This window comes from Sus scrofa, chromosome 11, assembly GCF_054392235.1.
Source record: "Sus scrofa isolate SSC_HxYL_T2T_F1_AM1 chromosome 11, Sscrofa_HxYL_maternal_Yorkshire_Landrace_v2.0, whole genome shotgun sequence".
NCBI classification, from domain to species: domain Eukaryota; kingdom Metazoa; phylum Chordata; class Mammalia; order Artiodactyla; family Suidae; genus Sus; species Sus scrofa.
In genome coordinates this window covers 4,396,073-4,414,191 of record NC_139393.1, presented here as the reverse complement: position 1 = coordinate 4,414,191, position 18,119 = coordinate 4,396,073, and the positions used below count along the sequence as shown (strand labels likewise).

Genomic DNA, 18,119 nt, shown 5'->3' with positions numbered 1-18,119 from the left:
TTTTGCACAGCAAAGGAAACCCAAAAGAAAACAAAAAGACAACTTACAGAATGGGAGAAAATAGTTTCAAATGATGCAACTGACAAGGGCTTAATCTCTAGAATATATAAACAACTTATACAACCCAACAGCAAAAAAACCAATCAATCAATGGAAAAATGGGCAAAAGACCTGAATAGACATTTCTCCAAAGAAGATATACAGATGGCCAACAAACACTTGAAAAAATGTTCAACATCGCTGATTATAAGAGAAATGCAAATCAAAACTACCATGAGATACCACCTCACACCAGTCAGAATGGCCATCATTAATAAATCCACAAATAACAAGTGCTGGAGGGGCTGTGGAGAAAAGGGAACCCTCCTGCACTGCTGGTGGGAATGTAAACTGGTACAGCCACTATGGAGAACAGTTTGGAGATACCTTAGAAATCTATACATAGAACTTCCATATGACCCCGCAATCCCACTCTTGGGCATCTATCCGGACAAAACTCTACTTAAAACAGACACATGCACCCGCATGTTCATTGCAGCACTATTCACAATAGCCAAGACATGGAAACAACCCAAATGTCCATTGACAGATGACTGGATTTGGAAGAGGTGGTATATATACACAATGGAATACTACTCAGCCATAAAAAAGGATGACATAATGCCATTTGCAGCAACATGGATGGAACTAGAGAATCTCATCCTGAGTGAAATGAGCCAGAAAGACAAAGACAAATACCATATGATATCACTTATAACTGGAATCTAATATCCAGCACAAATGAACATCTCCTCAGAAAAGAAAATCATGGACTTGGAGAAGAGACTTGTGGCTGCCTGATGGGAGGGGGAGGGAGTGGGAGGGATCGGGAGCTTGGGCTTATCAGACACAACCTAGAATAGATTTATAAGGAGATCCTGCTGAATAGCATTGAGAACTATGTCTAGATACTCATGTCGCAACAGAAGAAAGGGTGGGGGAAAAATTGTAACTGCAATGTATACATCTAAGGATAACCTGACCCCCTTGCTGTACAGTGGAAAAAAAATATATATATATATATAAAAAGGCCTTATCTTTGGGCCCTCTCAAAAAAAAAAATAAATAATGTGGACTAAAACAAAACAAAACAAAAAAAATAAAAAAAAAATAAAAGCTCTAAGGGTACCAATGAAAAGACACAGACTGGCAGAGAAGATGGCAAAACATGACCCAATGATGTGACACGCTGTCTACCAGAAACACTTCAAATATAACGATACAGGAAGACAGAAAATAAAGGGATAGACAAAGGTATCACGTGAATATTGACGGAAAGCAGGAGGAACTGTGTTACTATCAGAGAAAGTGAGGAGACTTCAGAGCAAAGAAAATTACCAGAGACAGTGACAAACACTGTGTAATGACGAAAAAGTCCATCCACTCAGAACACAGAGCAACCCCAAACGCCTGTGCATCAAGCAGCAGAGCCGCAAAATGTGTGAAGCCAACACCGACAGAAGTGGACAGAGGAGACACAGACACATTCGCAATTATTACTGTCCTTTCTCAGCAACAGACACTAAAACAGACAAAATAACGGAAAACCACACCGATCATGTCAGCGGATGCAAATTAAAGCCACGCTCTATGGCATCTATCTCATAATGGGTAACAGGAAAAAGCACAGTGACACCACCAAATGCTGGCAGGATGCAGAAAAACCGGATGGCTCGCACGTCGCTGGCTGAAGTATAAAATGGTTTGGCCACTAGCTCCTTAAAAACACCAAACATATCCCATCCTTGTGAATACACCAAAACCACTGAATTCGCATTTTAAAACAATGAAGTTTATGCACTTCAGTTGTATCTCAAAAAAAAAAAAAAAAGATCAGATAAGCCTGGGCGAATGTGTGGCCCACACTGCCAATCCACAGAGGAGTTCAATAAATGGTTATTAAAAATAAAACAAACAGAACACCTAACTATGCAACTGCTACAAACCCAGCAGTTACACCCCTGGACATTTATCCCAGAGGAATGAAGACTTAGGAAAAATGCGCCCAGTAGAGCTTAGGAAGACTTGAATTAAGGGTGGACCCGCGTAGTATTTTCTTTTAAAGTAGCAAACGTTCTCGTAGGCCCGCTCGGCTGCCAATGAGTTACCGCAAGAGGAACTTCTCTCCCACCGCTCTCTCTGCCCAGCACCCCTTCCAGTGCCCGCGGGGTGTCATCAGCCTCCAGACAAATGCCTCATCTGCTGAAGTCACTGAAGGAAGACCAGCTTCTCTTCCACCAGCCTCCTGAGCACCAGTTAGGGCTACCGAGGGACTGCGGTGCCGGCACAGCTGTCCGTCCTCCGGTGTCTGCAGGCAGGTGATGGGTGGGGACGGAAGGCTCCTGGGGAAGCACAGCGGATGTGGGGCCAGCCTCCCCTGCCTCCCTGCGGATGGGTGGGGAGCCCATACACTCCTGGGGGGAAGAATGGCCCTACAGTCCCGTAGCCTCAGCCTGGGGGGTGTGTTTGGGACTTCAGGCCTCAGGCAAGTCACTCCACGTTCAGCCCAGCCCCTGCAGGGGGCCGGAGGACCTCAAGAAATTGGTTACTAAACAACCGCCCTGGACCCTTGGCCTTGAGCTCCCCCCCCCCCCCCACCGGAGTCCATCACCAGCGGAGTGGGTTTGGAGTGGGAGCTGACATTCCATTTTTCAGAATTCCGTCTGCAAACAGAGCTGTGCTTCCCACGGCCAACAGCGGGGCTGAATACCTGGAAACGTCTCCTGCAAATCGTCCGCCTCATCCAGAAAACATTGAACCCACACTCCTCAGCCAAAGGTGGCTGGAAACAGCGGGCGGTCGGCTCGGCCAGGAGAAGCCCGCACCTGTGCGGTCACCTTCCCCTGAGGCCACACCTGCACAGATGAGCAGAGGAGGGGGCTGCACAGCAGGGGGCCTCCTATTTTAGGTTGATTGTTGAGCCCAAAGGGAAAGAGAAAGGGAGACCCGGCTTTCAGCTGTCTGGTGTCATTTGAAGGCTGTCCACATGGAGACCCTGGCCCCAGGGGGTGCAACCCCAGCTCCACCTGGCCGGTGGCCAGGGTGCGTCCAGGCCGTGCGTCAAGCCTGCTCTGAGCCTCGGCTTTAAAGAAGTGTCTTCAAGGGAGTTCCTGTCGTGGCACAGCTGAAATGAATCCTACTAGGAACCATGAGGTTACGGGTTCGATCCCTGGCCTCCCTCAGTGGGTTAAGGATCCAGCGTTGCCGTGAGCTGTGGTGTAGGTCGCAGACGCGGCTCGGATCCCGAGTGGCTGTGGCTGTGATGTAGGCCGGCAGCCATAGCTCTGATTAGACCCCTAGCCTGGGAACTTCCATATGCTGTGGGTGCGGCCCTAAAAAGCAAAAAAAAAGTGTCTTCAAGGTGAGGTGCAGAGAGCATTGTGGCAGCTCCATAAAAATGTTGCCAGGCCTTTTTTCACTACCTTTTTATAAGAAAAAAAAAAAAAGGTTTTGTTTGTCTGTTTGTCTTTTCAGTCGTGTCTGCAACATGCAAAAGTTCCCAAGTCAGGGATCAAATCCCTGCCACAGCAGTGACACCAGGTCCTTAACCTGCTGTGCCACAGGGGAACTCCTTCACTCATGACTTTTAAAGCAGGGTTTCTTGAAAACAGATGAACCTGCAGACACACTTCCAGAGGTGAGGCTCTGTCTCTTTCCCAGGAGGAGAGCTGCTAAGCCTGCTTGGGATTTTTGGCTAAAGACGACGACTGCGCATGTCACTGTTGGCTCTGCATCACTGCTGGCTCTGTGCCATGGCTGGCGCACATTTTCCAGTTTGAAGAAGAGCCCTCATTGAAAAGACTCACCTGGATCCCCGCGTGAGGCTGTGCTGACAGGTCTGGCTGGACAGTCTGCAGAAAGACTCTGCAGCTGACGCTGAGATAGCATGTGGGATGTGACAAAAATTAAACGTACACGGGGCATGGGAGAGTTAACACCTGCTTTCCTTGCCTTTCCAGACAGAAACAAACCCCTCTGGATTCTGAATTTCTTAAAGACTGCACTGAATGTTTGTCATGGATCCTTTATATGTTATAACCTGGACTCGTGCCGGGTCAGCCATTAAAAAGTGTGCAATAGCAACGTAAACCATAGCCTAGCGTCCGTGTGTGACGCCTGTACTTCCTGATCAGACAAAGCATCCAGGAGATGCTGAAATCTCAGAGCAAAAGCCGTGTCTCTGCCTCTGGGAAGCACTGCTGTTTTTCTAAGATAAAGGACAAGTCTTCAGGGGACTGGGAACCCCTGATGACTGAAGACAAAGTGATGCTTGGGGAGGCGGGGCATGAGGCAGGAGGAGACCTGCCAGTGTGGTCCCAGCGTCAGCATCATCTCCTCCCTCCCCGCCAGGAGCAGGCGAAGCCACACCCCAGCTTCCCCGCAGAGAGACTGCTCCCACTGGCCGCGCGAGAACAGGGCTGCACACGGAGAGAGCTTTCTGTGATCACGATAGAGGTGGGGTGGAATAAAGTGAAAGGAAGGAAAGAATGGAGAAAGCCCTCCTACGCTGTACGTTGTCCCCGAGTGGGGTGAGGGTGACCTTGAAACACGCTCAGATGAAATGCACCTGTCCCAGGGCAGGGCTCCTGGGGACACAGGCCCTCCGTTCTGTGTGGACAAACTGCAGAGGGATGAAGAGAGGTCAGGTGGCTTTTTCATACTCTCCTCGGAGCATCTGCTTCTATGGCGATTTCTCCTGAGAGAGGCTTCTGAGGGCTCTGCGTCATTTACAGAATAAAGGCGGAGCCTCACTGCAGGTCCTGTGCTTTGGCCCTTGAATTTATCCAACCTAACCTCTCATCGCCGTGCTGGACTCCCAGCCCTTCACACTGAACTGTTCAGTGGGTCTGGATAACTCACTACGCCTGCCCCCGGAATCCCCGCCCCCGCCCCACCCCAGGGTGACCAGGGTGGCAAGCTCTAGTCTGCACCGCGCTGTCCCCGCAGTTTCTCCATCACGCCGCCGCTCAGCACTTCCCACGGTACTCGCGTTCTCTGTCTCCTCCTCTGCCATCGCCGCTCGCGCTTCTTCCACGCCTTTACTGCCCAGGACCACCTCTGGCAGGAGGCAAGGACTCCGCACACGCTCTTGCCTGGATCAGCATCCGCAGGAAAGGCACCACCGCTGGCATCGCTGGGCGAGCAAAATGCATACGAGCAGCCCTGGGGGAAAACACTCAGAAACGCTCCTTCGTTGTAAGTCAAGGTCCTGTCAGGGAAACCTCTTCCTGTAACACGAACTTCGACGACAGGCACTTTAAAAAAAGATCCTGATGCCACTTGCTCAGCGGGTGTTTCATGCAAAACGTCTTTTGGAGGTCAGTGGTAATGGTTTAGAGACGAAGACAAATTAAGGGAGTGGTTTGTCCCACACTGCGCGCTGCTCAGAGACGGCTGAACACGGTTTTGAGAGAACAAATGACAAACGTCACTGCAAACGCCATGACTGTTTCTGGTATTATTGTCGTTACTTCACTTGCTTTTGCTGTTTCTGTAAAGGGCAGGAATCGATGTTCTTTGGCGCAGCAATGGAAACCATCGACAAATCGCAAAGACAGCCTACTGAGTAGAATGAGAGATTTGCAGATGATATGAAAGATAAGGGCTTAATATCCAAAAATGGGCAGAGGACCTGAATGGACTTTTTTTGTCTTTTTGGAGCCATACCTGTGGCACATGAAGGTTCCCAGGCTAGGGGTCCAACTGGAGCTGTAGCCACCGGCCTACACCACAGTCACAGCAACTTGGGATCCAAACCCCATCTGTGACCTACACCATAGCTCTCGGCAATGCTGGAACCCACGTCCTCATGGATGCTATTTGGGTTTGTTAACCGCTGAGCTGTGACGGGAACGCCTGGACATTTTTCCGAAGAAGGTATGCAGACGGCCGATAGGAAACGGGGGAAAAAAAAGGCTCAACATCCCAACCAGCAGGGAAATGCAGGTCAAAACCACAATGAGATATCACCTCACACCTATTAGAATAGCTATTATCAAAAACACAAATAACACGTGTTGTTCGGGATATGGAAGAAAGGGGGCCCTTGTTCACTGTTGGTGGGAATGAAAACTGGTGCAGCTACCATGGAAAACAGTGCGGAGGTTCCTGAAAAAATTGAAAATGGAACTACAGTATGACCCAGCAATTCCACTACCGGGTATATATCCAAAGAAAATGAAAAGACCAATTCGAAACGATATACTTACTATGTTCACAGCAGCAGAATTTACAACAGCCAAGACATGGAAGCAGCCTAAGAGTCCATGGACAGATGAATGGGTAAAGAAGATGTGGTCCATGTACACAATGGAATATTACTCAGTCATCAAAAAGAAGGAAATAATGCCATCTGCAGCAACATGGGTGGATGGAGAATCTTACACTTACTCAAATGAGTCAGAGAAAGACAAATACTATATGATATCACTTATATGTGGAATCTACAAGTTAATACAAATGAATGTATACGGCAAAACAGAACCAAACTCACAGATACAGAAAATAATCTAGTGGTTACCAAAGGGAAGAGGGAAGGGGGAGGGGCCAGATAGAGAGACGGAATTAAGAGATACAAACGACTGTTTATGAGATAAATTGGCAACAAAGGTGTACTGTATAGCAGAGAATTACAACTATTATTTTATAATAACTTTAAAAGGAGCATGATCTATGCAAATATTGAATCCCTATGGTGTATACCTGAAATGAACATAATATCGTAAATCAACTATACTTCAATAAAAGAAACAGAAATGGATGTTCTTTTGTTGTTCTTATAAACGGCAGAGGCAGATGAGAAATGCTGCTGCTGCTCTGTGTGTGTGTGTGTGTGTGTGTGTACCTAATATGTATCACTCAGCTGTTAGGTATGTGAAAATGTTTGCTGCTGACACGAACATGAAAGCAGCAGAGAAAATCAAAATGGATCAACAGCAGGTGCGTCTCTCCGAGCCTACACGCTCTGTCTCGTGATGTCACAGGTTGGACACGCTCCAGCAGAGCTTAAAAGAACAAAAGTCAGAGACCGTGAATGAAGCCTATGCAGGGTCTAAGCCACTGCGTTCCCGAAAGACATGAAGGCAGGGAGCAGAGTGGTGACCCAGCTACGAGTCCCACAGCTGTGATGGGATGATGGGGCCCCGTCCTTTGAGAATATTACACAAAAGGAAGAAGAAGGACAGCTGGCTGGTGAGGAGCAGAGAGGAGACGGGGATGCCCGCTGGGCTGAATGGGCCCGTGCCCCCAGGCGCCACAGACGCTCTCCCTCGGGATCAGCCGGTGCTTCTGCCCGCAGTCATTCCTTCCAGAACAGCATGGATGCAGATCAAGGGTGTCCGAGGCCCAAAGGGTGTTTTCCTCTCCAAGCACTGAGGAGGCGCAAGTGAAAGACTGAGGGACGGCGGAAATGAGGTCCTCGGCCCCTGAACTGGGACGGCACAGTTTACGGATGCGAGCAGCAGAGGCCAAAAGGGAGCGGAAACGTGGCTGCAGCGTTACGCTGGCCTAGCACCTCAGAAGCCTGCGGGGTTGTACCTTGCAAAGTCACTAGGTCCCAGATGCCCCAGGACACAGTACCTGTGATGTCTGCTCAAAGGACGCATGGCCCATCAGCACAGGTGGCCACTAGGCCTGCACACAGCCCAGCCAGACGCCTGTGTCTCCCAGGGCTGCAGCATCTTTCATCTGCTTCCAGAAAGCCTGCAAGACGCTGCCGGGATGGAGCAGGCAGAGGCTGCGTCTCCTGCCTCAGGTAGCTTGGAAAGTCCCCCTGTTTTTGAACTAATGTTTTTTTTGCCACACCCACAGCATGTGGAAGATCCTGGGATCGAACCCACACCACAGCAGCGACCCAAGCTGATGCAGTGACAATGCCAGATCCTAAACCCGGGGCACCACAAGGGAAATGAGAGTTCTCCCCTTTTCAACAAACTTGTGAGGGTGGCGAAAAGATGCAGCCTGGACCAGGAGCCCAAAGTTCCATGGGACAGAAGTGCTTGTTCCTGTCCCATGCACTTTAAAAAAAGGCAAATGCTTTGTGCGTAGCTAGGACAGAGCCAGGAGGACAAAGGGCCAGGGTGGCATATCAGTACTTTATTAAACAAAACCACTATCATTCTAGAACTACCTTGAGTACCTAGAAATTGTGACTCTTTCTGATGAACCGCCAATGAGAAATATTTGGTAGAATTTAAAATGGTTTTATCCCATTAGTAATGAAATGTGTTTATTGGTAAATTTAATGAGTGCACATAAAACTCTTGCCTAAATTATATTTTGTAATTCAAATGCCCCAATTTTAAGCTATTCGTTTTGTATTCCTAAATTAGATTTATAAGTAAGATTAAAATACTAGTGATTTACTCTCTATAAAGTATATTCTTATAAACGGTTGAAATTTTTTGAATGATATATAGGTCTGGATTTGGTGAGTGAATTGACACATGAGGTTAAAATGTGCTTTTAAGGTTATGGCACTGTTTGCTATTCTTTCGAGCACTAGATCCGAAATGACGTTCTATATATATGAACTATTTTAAAAATATTTAACTAAAATAAGAATACATGTTATATGTATAAAATAAGACTATATAACATGTTCTTTTTCATATGTAAAATAAGAACATGCAAGAACATACAAATATTCCATATAATTAATTTTAAATCTTACTGTGTTAGATTTGCATTAATAAACAGTAAACCACGACTGTTTTCAAGTTAACTTGCTTCTGTCAAGTTCTCAGGTTAAGGGTTCTTATATTTGATCTTATGAATACCTGATTTATTAGGAAGGCTGTAATTATCTATCGCTCTTTTTTTCTCTTTTCTTTTTAGGGCAGCACCTGCGGCTAGGGGTCAAATCCAAGCTACAGCCGCCGGCCTACACCGCAGCCACAGCAACATAGGATCCGAGCTGTGTCTGTGACCTATACCACAGCTCACAGCAATGCCAGATCCTTAACCCACTGAGCGAGGCCAGGGATGGAACCCGCAACCTCATGGTTCCTAGTCGGATTCGTTTCCACTGGGCCACGACGGGAACGCCTATCCTGACCACACCAGCCCCGCCATTCACTCCCCGGCCCAGACCCCTGCCTCACTCTCCTCATTCCCTCTTGTCCATCCACGTGTTCACGGTCTGGGACCCCCACCGGAACCTGAGCCCTGGCACACGGGTGCCTGTTGCTCCCACTCTGCCCCACACCCGGGCCTGGTGCCTCCTCCCTGCCCATAACGTCTGTTGTGCAGATGCATCCACGACCTGTCAGCTCCCTGTTAGGCTGGTTGCTGGTTCTCTCTGCTGTGAAGCCAACATGCTCCCTGTTAGGCTGGTTGCTGGTTCTCTCTTGCTCGTTAGCGAGTGTGAACTCCTAATGACCACACCCAAGGTGCCCAGCGCCCGTCCTAACTGCACGAGAGAGAATCAACACCAAAGATCGTGTCAGCACTGCCGTGTCAGGAAGGGAAGACCTCACCGGCTCCCTGCGTGGCTGAAAGCCGAGCCACTATGACAAGTGGCCATTCTTGTGTCCTGGGTCCTGGCCCAGGGAAGGATGTACCCTTAGGCGCACGATCCCGAGCCACAAATAACCCTATGGCCAAGCGTGGTTACTGCCACTACAGGGAGCATCTTCCAGCTGCAATTTCTGTGCCTTCTCCAAGTTCTCAGCTGCCTGTGACCAACTGGTCCCCAGTGGCCTCCGAGTGCCAGCTACGGAGATGGGAGCCACCATGGGAGACCACGCCCGGGACCCAGGCGGCATGTTCACACGTCGAATATCAGTGCAACACGTCCAGACCTCACTCCTCAATTTCCTCTTTTCCCTTGACAGTCCCATCCGTGCAGGGGATCCAGTAATTCTGGGGACTACACTACAAAACCCACGACAAACTCCCTGTGCTCCGCGGGTGTCCGAGAGCCGACACCTCCCTCGGCCTCCCCGAGCTCTCAGGAGCGACCTAGGCAGTAGCAACTGGTTCCTCCCGGGCAGCGTCTCAGCTGTGACTCAGTTTCAAAGTGGGTGTTCCCGGCCCTCTGTTTTTTCTCCCCCGAGGCTGGGATGTTTTGCTCCCATCCCAGCTGGAGGCAGGGAAGCCAGGGGATGCAAGGAGAAAAGCAAACAACTCTCCGATAATGAAAGGAAAGCAATTAGCCAAGATCTCCTAAGAATCTGCTGAAGAACTAATCCGGGCATGGAATGTGAGACATCATTATTCAAGTTACATGACCGACAGGACAAAAACAACATTCTTCGAGTCTACTTGGGACTCTCCGTATTGTTGCCCGAGTGGCTTAAATACAACCAACTTTCCAAAAAAAAAGGGATTGAAATACTTCATGATGCGATGAGTCAACAGCCCCAGTTAGTAACTAATGTTAACTTCGGGAGTGACAGTGGTTTCTGAAAAGGGGTCTTGGTGGCCGAGCAAGTCGACCGTGTGCTAACTCAAGCCGTGATCCAAAAACGTGGGTTTATCCACGGTATCCTAGAAGCAGGGTGAGGGCTGTGGCCAGCAGGCCCAGAGCAACACCCACTCTGCCTCCCACCCATCACCCCACCTCCTCCACCGCGGGAAGATGAGCGCCTTCCCAGCCCGCTCCAGGCGGGCCACGAGGACGCCGTCGTGTCTCATCGGGCGGTGGGCAGGGGGTGGGCTCCGGGAAGAGTCTAGCGCGGCTCACGAACCTCGCAAAGCTGGAGAGAAGTCCTTTTTTCGCTTCAAAACGCGTGACAAATGGCAGTCACAAAGTCGTTTTGCATTATAAGCGCCAGGCCAGAACACCACCCACAACAAGGATGGAACATCCATAAAGTAACAGCCAATTATTTTCCGTTGACACAGGCGGCGAGGTGTCCATTAACCACGTGCTCATGAGGCCTCTGGCCTCCTTGAGGGTCTGTCCCCTCATCCTCTCCCTCCTGTGCCCGTGATGTGAACAGTCCCCCGAAACCTGGTGTGGGGATCTGGTCAGCCCTCCAGTGACTCCCTGGGCCAGTGGCTCCCTCTGTCCCGCTGAGGTCCTTCCTCCCAGGTTTGGCCTCGGAGAGGTGCCGACTCCCGCTGTGTCCTTGTGAAGGCGCCCTGTTCTCTAAACTAAAATATCGGTTGTGCAGCCTGGCGCACATCCTTCCCACACAGGATTAAACACGCTCAGTTAGTGTCTTGGACAAGTGCACTGGTCCCTGCCAAGGTGATGCTGGCCGGAAGTCATCTTTCTCAGCAAGTCTGCTCCACGGTCTTGCTACATCTGGGGTCCCAGAGCCACCATTGCCATGTCTCCCAGCTCCCGCAGGGCTGGGCTGTGGCCCGCACCCCACTCCCTCCTGGCCTCTGGGGCTCCGCAACTTCCCGGGACCTAGGAGAGACCCACACGTAACTTTTGTTCTAAGTCTCCAATGAAGGTCAAGTTGGAAATGGAAGCACTTGGGTGACTCTCAACATCTTGGCTTCTTGCAAAAAGGCCTGGAGTTGGGACACAGGATCCAGCCCCTGCTTAGTTGGGGACGGGCTGGAGCAGGTGGTGAGTCCCCCTCCCAGAGCCAAGCTCCTCTCCTGCACAGGAGGAAACTTCCATGCACTGCACGTGTTGCTCATGATGCAAAAAATCAAACAGGGCGTCACTCCTGTTCAGCCCACGGCATTGAAAACAAGGAAGGGGGAGCTTCCTGAGATCAAATGAGACTTAAAAGCAAAAATTATGTGTGGCTCTCCCCTAGATCCTGAAAGAAACCTAAAAAAACCCTAAGACGAAAGGGTTGAGATGATCCAGAAAAATCTGTTTATGGACTGGGTATCAGCTGAGGAGGAGGAATTACTGTTGACTACGAGACGGGGTCAGAGAGGCTGGAGTTAGTGTTTCTATGTAACCACACAAGCAAGGATGAGACGCCTTAGGCTCAGACATGTCCTCATGTAGAATATTTGGAATTACTCGCCAGAGCATGTAAGGGTGAGATGCTGTCATGTCTAGGATTTGCAAAAAATAGGGGCACGGAGGCTAAGGGAAGTTAACTGTGGCAAAATCCTGGTAAGTGTTGAAGCTGTGCAATGAATGTATCAGCTTTGTTAGGCTCATCTTGCTATTACTGTGTACGTTGACTATTTGGATTTTTTTTTTTTTTTTGCCATTTCTTGGGCCTCACCCGAGGCATATGGAGGTTCCCAGGCTAGGGGTCCAATTGGAGCTGCAGCCGTTGGCCTACACCACAGCCACAGCCACGCAGCATCCGAGCCACGTCTGAGACCTACACGACAGCTCACGGCAACGCTGGATCCTTAACCCACTGAGCAAGGCCAGGGACTGAACCCGAAACTCATGGTTCTTAGTCGGATTTGTTTCCGCTGTGCCACGATGGGAACTCCTTGGATAATTTTTAAAACTTTAAAAACGTATGTATTAAGAGAAGCCCAGGTGGTATTAGGAGAGTGGGGGGAACAAAAGTGCTCTGGGAAAATCCATCTGTGTTCAAAAGGCCAGCAAAAATGTCACTGTGATTCCGCTAAGTTAGGGACACACAGATGTTAAGGCTTTCTGAACATCCACATATGCTACAGATTTAATATATAGATGATTTCATTTCAGCCTCACACCAAATTTATGCGAAGACAACGAAAGTTCAGAGACGCTCGTCACTCAGCCAAGGTCACACAGCTAAGTGAGTGGCAGGGCTTGGAGCCCAAGTCAGGCCCGTCTGTCTGTGCCGTCGGGGCTTTCCTCGGCTTCGTGACACATGGCTGGAAAAAATGCAGCTGGAAGTGAAATAAATCTTAACCAGGTGTTGGAGGCAGACATTTGCCACCTGGCCTGGAGAGGTTCGTGAAAGTGATGCCATAGTTTCCTACCCTTTTAGCCAAAAAAAAAAAAACAAAAAAACGCTAATAGATATTTTAGGGGGAAAAGTGGGGGGGGGGTGAGAGAGAAACAAGAGGATGGAGACACGTGTCGCTGACAGCAAATACCTGGAGGGAGAAAGGGTTTTTCCTGAAAAGACATAAACCTTACACGGCAGGAATGATACACGGTAAAGCTGGCGGAGCTCATGTTTTCAGCCTTACTTACACCTCCTCGCGGACTCAGCAGTTACGGCAATTTTGACTTGGAGGTGTGACAGTACCAAATAGCTTTTTAAACATTATCGTTAACGCGTGATGCCTCACTGTCAGTCGACTACACACACAAAATGGACGGGGGAGCCTCTGGGTTTGCTTTTCTCATTTAACTGGTTTTAAAAGAGCCTGGGAGCCGGCGGCCCCGGGCTGGAGGAATACGCTGCGGTGTGTCTGAAAATCGTGTTGATGTGTTTCAGGATCCGTCCTCTGCTTTTCCGCAGATAACACTCCATCAGACGCCCCAGGTCCCCGGCGTGGACCAGGGCCCTGGCTGTGCAGTGTAGCCCGGATGAAATGGACCTTGTTGGGGGCGGCGGCGGCGGGGGACACAGGCTGCGACCCAGACAGACAGCAGATCAGATTCCCCTGGAATTCCCAAGAGGCGGTCGGGCCGTCTGGATGCCCCCGTGAGCACCGGCTCCAGCCTGGGGTCCCGGATCCTGCGCTTTGGTGATCACACAGGACAGAAAACCACACAGAGATGCTGTCGGGGGGCGGGGGGGGGGGGGCAGGTCACTGCGAGGTGAGGACCAGACGCGGGCTTCCTTTACCAGAGGCTCAGCGAGGCCTTACTCAGGGGAGGCACTTAAGGGAAAAGCAAATCCCACTGCCTTGCTGGCCAAGGGCAGAGCGGCGACCATAACGTGTGACCTTGAAACTGGAGAAAATCAGTGCCCGGGCCCCACGGCTCCCCTCCCGTCAGCTGTGAGGAGCAGAAGCAGACAAGGGCCTCTGCGTTGTTTATTTAGACTGAGCACAGCTGGAAAACGGGGGGTTCCCATCACATAGATTCTCTCGATGGACGAGACACCAGGGCACCCCCGTGCCATGCACCCAGGAAGACAGATAACTCACGGGAAAAGGAAACAGAGTGTCATCTTACATCGCAGGCAATTACATTTGTAAAGCAAGTGGCCACCAGATTTCCTTCCAGGAAAAAAAAAACAAATTCATGAGTTACCTTGAGGAATTAAGAAGGAAGGTTCCCGTTGCGGCTCAGCATTAACAAACCCAACTAGCATCCCTGAGGACGTGGGTTCGATCCTCGGCCTCGCTCAGTGGATTAAGGATCTGGCGTTGCCGTGAGCTGTGGCAGGCCTGGCTCGGACCTGGCGTTGCTGCGGCTGTGGTGTAGACTGGCAGCTGCAGTTCCAATTCCACTCCTAGCCTGGGAACTCTCATATGTCACAGGTTCGGCCCTAAAGAAGACAAAAAAAAAAAGAAAAAAAAGGGAAAAAATATTACTGAAACACTGGGGCAAGGAATTCTTCCACTTAACTCCTCATTTTTTGGTTGCTGCAGAGTATAAAGCAGTCCATGTCCGACTCTGTCCTACAAGCGAAAGGATGAGCTTTGGGGAAAATCACTGGGAAAATGGCTCAGGAAAAGGTGCTGTGAACGACCAGACATCGCACGTTTGCAGCGTCTCTAAGGTCGTGAACTACACGGCCGGAAAAATGCTCCACCCAGAAAAGACAGACAAAAATCAAGAAAACCATTTTTGGTCTTTCTCTTGGCATTTCTTCCTCCACCTGCTTTCTAGGTGTCGAAATCTCTGACGTGCCCTTTCTCATTATCAGTTTGTTTTCTCTGCGCCGTGAGAACAGGCTTATTTATGCATAAGTGACACGGGTTAATTTTGGAAGGCGATTTACTAATGAGAAAGGGCAGAGGCCTGTTCATGAAGTTTGAAGGTTGACCCAGATCTTGTCAGACTCTGGAGGCTTGGACAAGATCAACAGAATGTTCACGTATTTTATGGAATGAATTGAGGGCACAGAGAGACACTTAGCATCGCCAGCTACCATTTCGAAATGGTAATTTGGCACAAAAGGCATCTTGGGAGTCGACCGTAAAGGTTTTCTGTTGTTTCTTATGAGTCCGTTCCTGAGAAAAATGGCCAGCATGTTGGCTGGCGACTTGGACCTGGGTTTTAGGACCTGGCAGCCAGGGGCCCCTGGGCAGAGCTGAGCTAAGGATCGGCCATGGTCGGGGTGGCCAGGGAGGCAGGATGCCTGGGGGCTGGGCAGGGAGGACCCCCGGCTCCTGGCATCTTGTCACGGGAAGGACCATCCCCAAATAGGCTTCCAGGTCTGCTCTGCTCTCAACCCATGGGATAAAGGGCCCTGTCACCAAGGCCAAGTGATGGCCTGCATCCCTCTGAGGCCACTTTGCATGGGAGCCAGGGCACCAGGCAGCAGCTGCACGGATGCTGCGCACACAGCTTCCGCTCCTCACTGGATCTCTGCGTCTCCCGTCAGTCACATGCTTACAGCGCTTCTGCTACGCGCCAGACTAAGGGCTGGAGAGTGACGCAGGGACAAACTCAAACACCATCTGAGAGATGAACCGGAACCGGAGAGGTGAGAGGAGATGAGGCCCCTCCCCAGACCGCCCCTCCCCCAGCAGCTCCCAAGGAGCCCAGGAATCCAGGCAGGTGTGAAAGGAGCCAGGCAGGGGATAAAGGGGCGGTGGTGAGGGCGAGTCCTCTGAGCAGAGAGCAGCTGCCAGGATCTGGCTGCCCGTGGACCGCTCATGAAAGGTGGGAGACGGAGGAGGAGACGTGAGACAGGGCGGATGCTGAGGACGGCGGGAGTGTTGGGCCCCCGACTGTCTTCTGTTGGGAGCACACACAAGGCAACACCCAGGACAGAGAGAAAGGAGGCCATGACCCCGAGGGGCCTCTTGCACCTGCACGTGCACAGACACTCACGCCAGCAAGTGCGGCGGCGAGTTTACAGAGTGAGCAGAGATTCCAACATGTAGGAGGCAGGAAACCACGTTTAAACTCTAGTTATCTTCTGACCCATGAAACAGTGAATTTTGAACAGGACACGTGCCTTTGAAGATTGCATTCTTGTTATCAACCCACAAGCTCTCTCAAGGCTGACAGTCCCTGACTTCGACAGTTTCATGGCCTCCTGCCAAACTGAAGACCAGCCCTGCCACTTCGCTGGGCTCCGCGGGTCCCAGCACTGTCACATGCGTGGTTTCACAAACCCTAACCCCTCGCCCCGAATCAGTCCTCGTCCTGTAACAAAGGACGACCATCTCTCACCCAAGGCCACCCACCGCATCACGGCCGAGCCGGAACTCAAACCCAGGCTCAGAGCTTGGCAGATACATGTGGCCTGTAAATCCCGAGCGAGGTTCCCCCCTCCCCCACCCCTCACCAGACAGACGACTTGAGCCTTGGTTCAGGCTGCTCTCCTCTAAAAGGAGTTTTCGAATTTTGCTTAGAAATTCTCACTTTCCTTAGACATGGTTCACCATCTCTTGGCAATCACTGGGTATCCTGGGGAATTCTTGAGATGTTTAAGAGGGCCTGTAAGGGTTTTTCAAATAGGATCAAACAGTGGCCTTATTTCACGTAACAGTTGTTAGGACTGATACCCAGGCGTCTCCCTATTTTTAGAGCCCCTGAACCTGTTGTTTTCAGGTCTCAGAGGAGTTGGTAGGTCTCTGACAGTCTAGCGGGGGCTAAGCCCTGTGCCTGGTGTCAAACAGAGAACAGAGCCCTGCCCACCCTTGGCTGGGTGACTGTGTGACATTACACCCAGACAGCCTTCAGGCCTAGCCCTGCAACCACCAGTTACGACTGTAAGCTTCCTGAGAACAGTGATTTTCTTCTTGCTGACTGAAAACTTCCTACAGTGACTGCAGAGCTGCCATGTGCTTAAAGCTAATGGCCTCACTAAAAATGTCATCAACACATGCAAAAAACACAACTCCACACAAGAACTACTCAAACTGATCAAAGAATTTAGCAAAGTAGCAGGATACAAGATTAACATTCAGAAATCGGTTGCATTTTTGTATACTAACAATGAAATATGAGAAAAGGTATATAAAATACAATACCTTTTAAAATAGTACCCCCCAAAATTAAATACCTAGGAATAAACCTAACCAAGAAGGTAAAAGACTTATATGTTGAGACCTATTAAACGTTAATCAAGGAAATTAAAGAGGAGTCAAAGAAATGGAAAGATATCCCATGTGCCTGGACTGGAAGAATTAATCTTGTGAAAATGGCGATACTACCCAAGGCAATCTACAGAGTTAATGTGATCCCTATAAAATTACCCATGACATTTTTCACAGAACTAGAACAAATAAGCCAAAAATTTATATGGAACCATAAAAGACTCTGAATAGTCAGAGTAGTCCTGAGGGCAAAAAACAAAGCAGGAAGTATAACTCTCCCAGACTTCAGACAATATTACAAAGCTACAGTAATCAAGACAGTGTGGTACTGGCACTGAAACAAACATATACATCAATGGAACAGAAGAGAGAACCCAGAAATAACCCAGACATCCATGGTCTACGGTCAATTCATCTTCAACAAAAGAGGCAGTAAGATAAAACGGGAAGAAGATAGTCTCTTCAGCAAGTGGTGCTGGGGAAACTGGGCAGCTGCATGTGAATTAATGAAACTAGAACACACCCTCACAGCATGCACAAAAATAAACTCAAAATGGCTTAAAGACCTAAATAAAAGACACCATAAAACTCCTAGAAGAGAACATCGGCAAAACATTCTCTGACATCAACTGTACAAATGTTTTCTTAGGTCAGTCTCCAAGACAAAATAAATAAAAACAAAAATAAACAAATGGGACACAATTAAACGTACAAGCTTTTGAACAGCAAAGGAAACCACAAAGAAACTAAAAAGACAACCTAGGGAATGGGAGAAAATAGTTGCAAATGATGCCACTGACAAGGACTTAGTCTCCAAAATATACAAATAACTCATACACCTCAACAGCAAAAAAAACCACATGACCCACTTGAAAGATGGGCAGAAGACCCAAATAGACAGCTCTCCAAAGACGACATATGAATGGCCATCAGGCACATGAAAAAGGCTCAACATCACTCATTATTAGAGAGATGCAAATCAACACCACTATGAGGTACCCCCTCACATTGGTTAGCATGGCCGTCCTCCAAAAGTCTAC

The 18,119-nt window shown here is 49.4% G+C and overlaps 1 protein-coding gene and 1 long non-coding RNA gene across 18 annotated transcripts in view; both read right to left on the bottom strand.

Annotated features, from left to right (window-relative positions):
- Nucleotides 1-18,119, bottom strand: part of LOC100523747 (phospholipid-transporting ATPase IB) — a 516,337-nt gene that overhangs the window by 24,145 nt on the left and 474,073 nt on the right. The gene's annotated exons all lie outside the window — the stretch shown is intronic.
- Nucleotides 8,800-16,948, bottom strand: LOC146398483 (uncharacterized). The gene is made up of 2 exons (XR_014819024.1): nucleotides 14,342-16,948; nucleotides 8,800-12,209 (listed from the first exon to the last, which is right to left on the bottom strand). It is a non-coding gene; the product is annotated as an uncharacterized LOC146398483 (long non-coding RNA).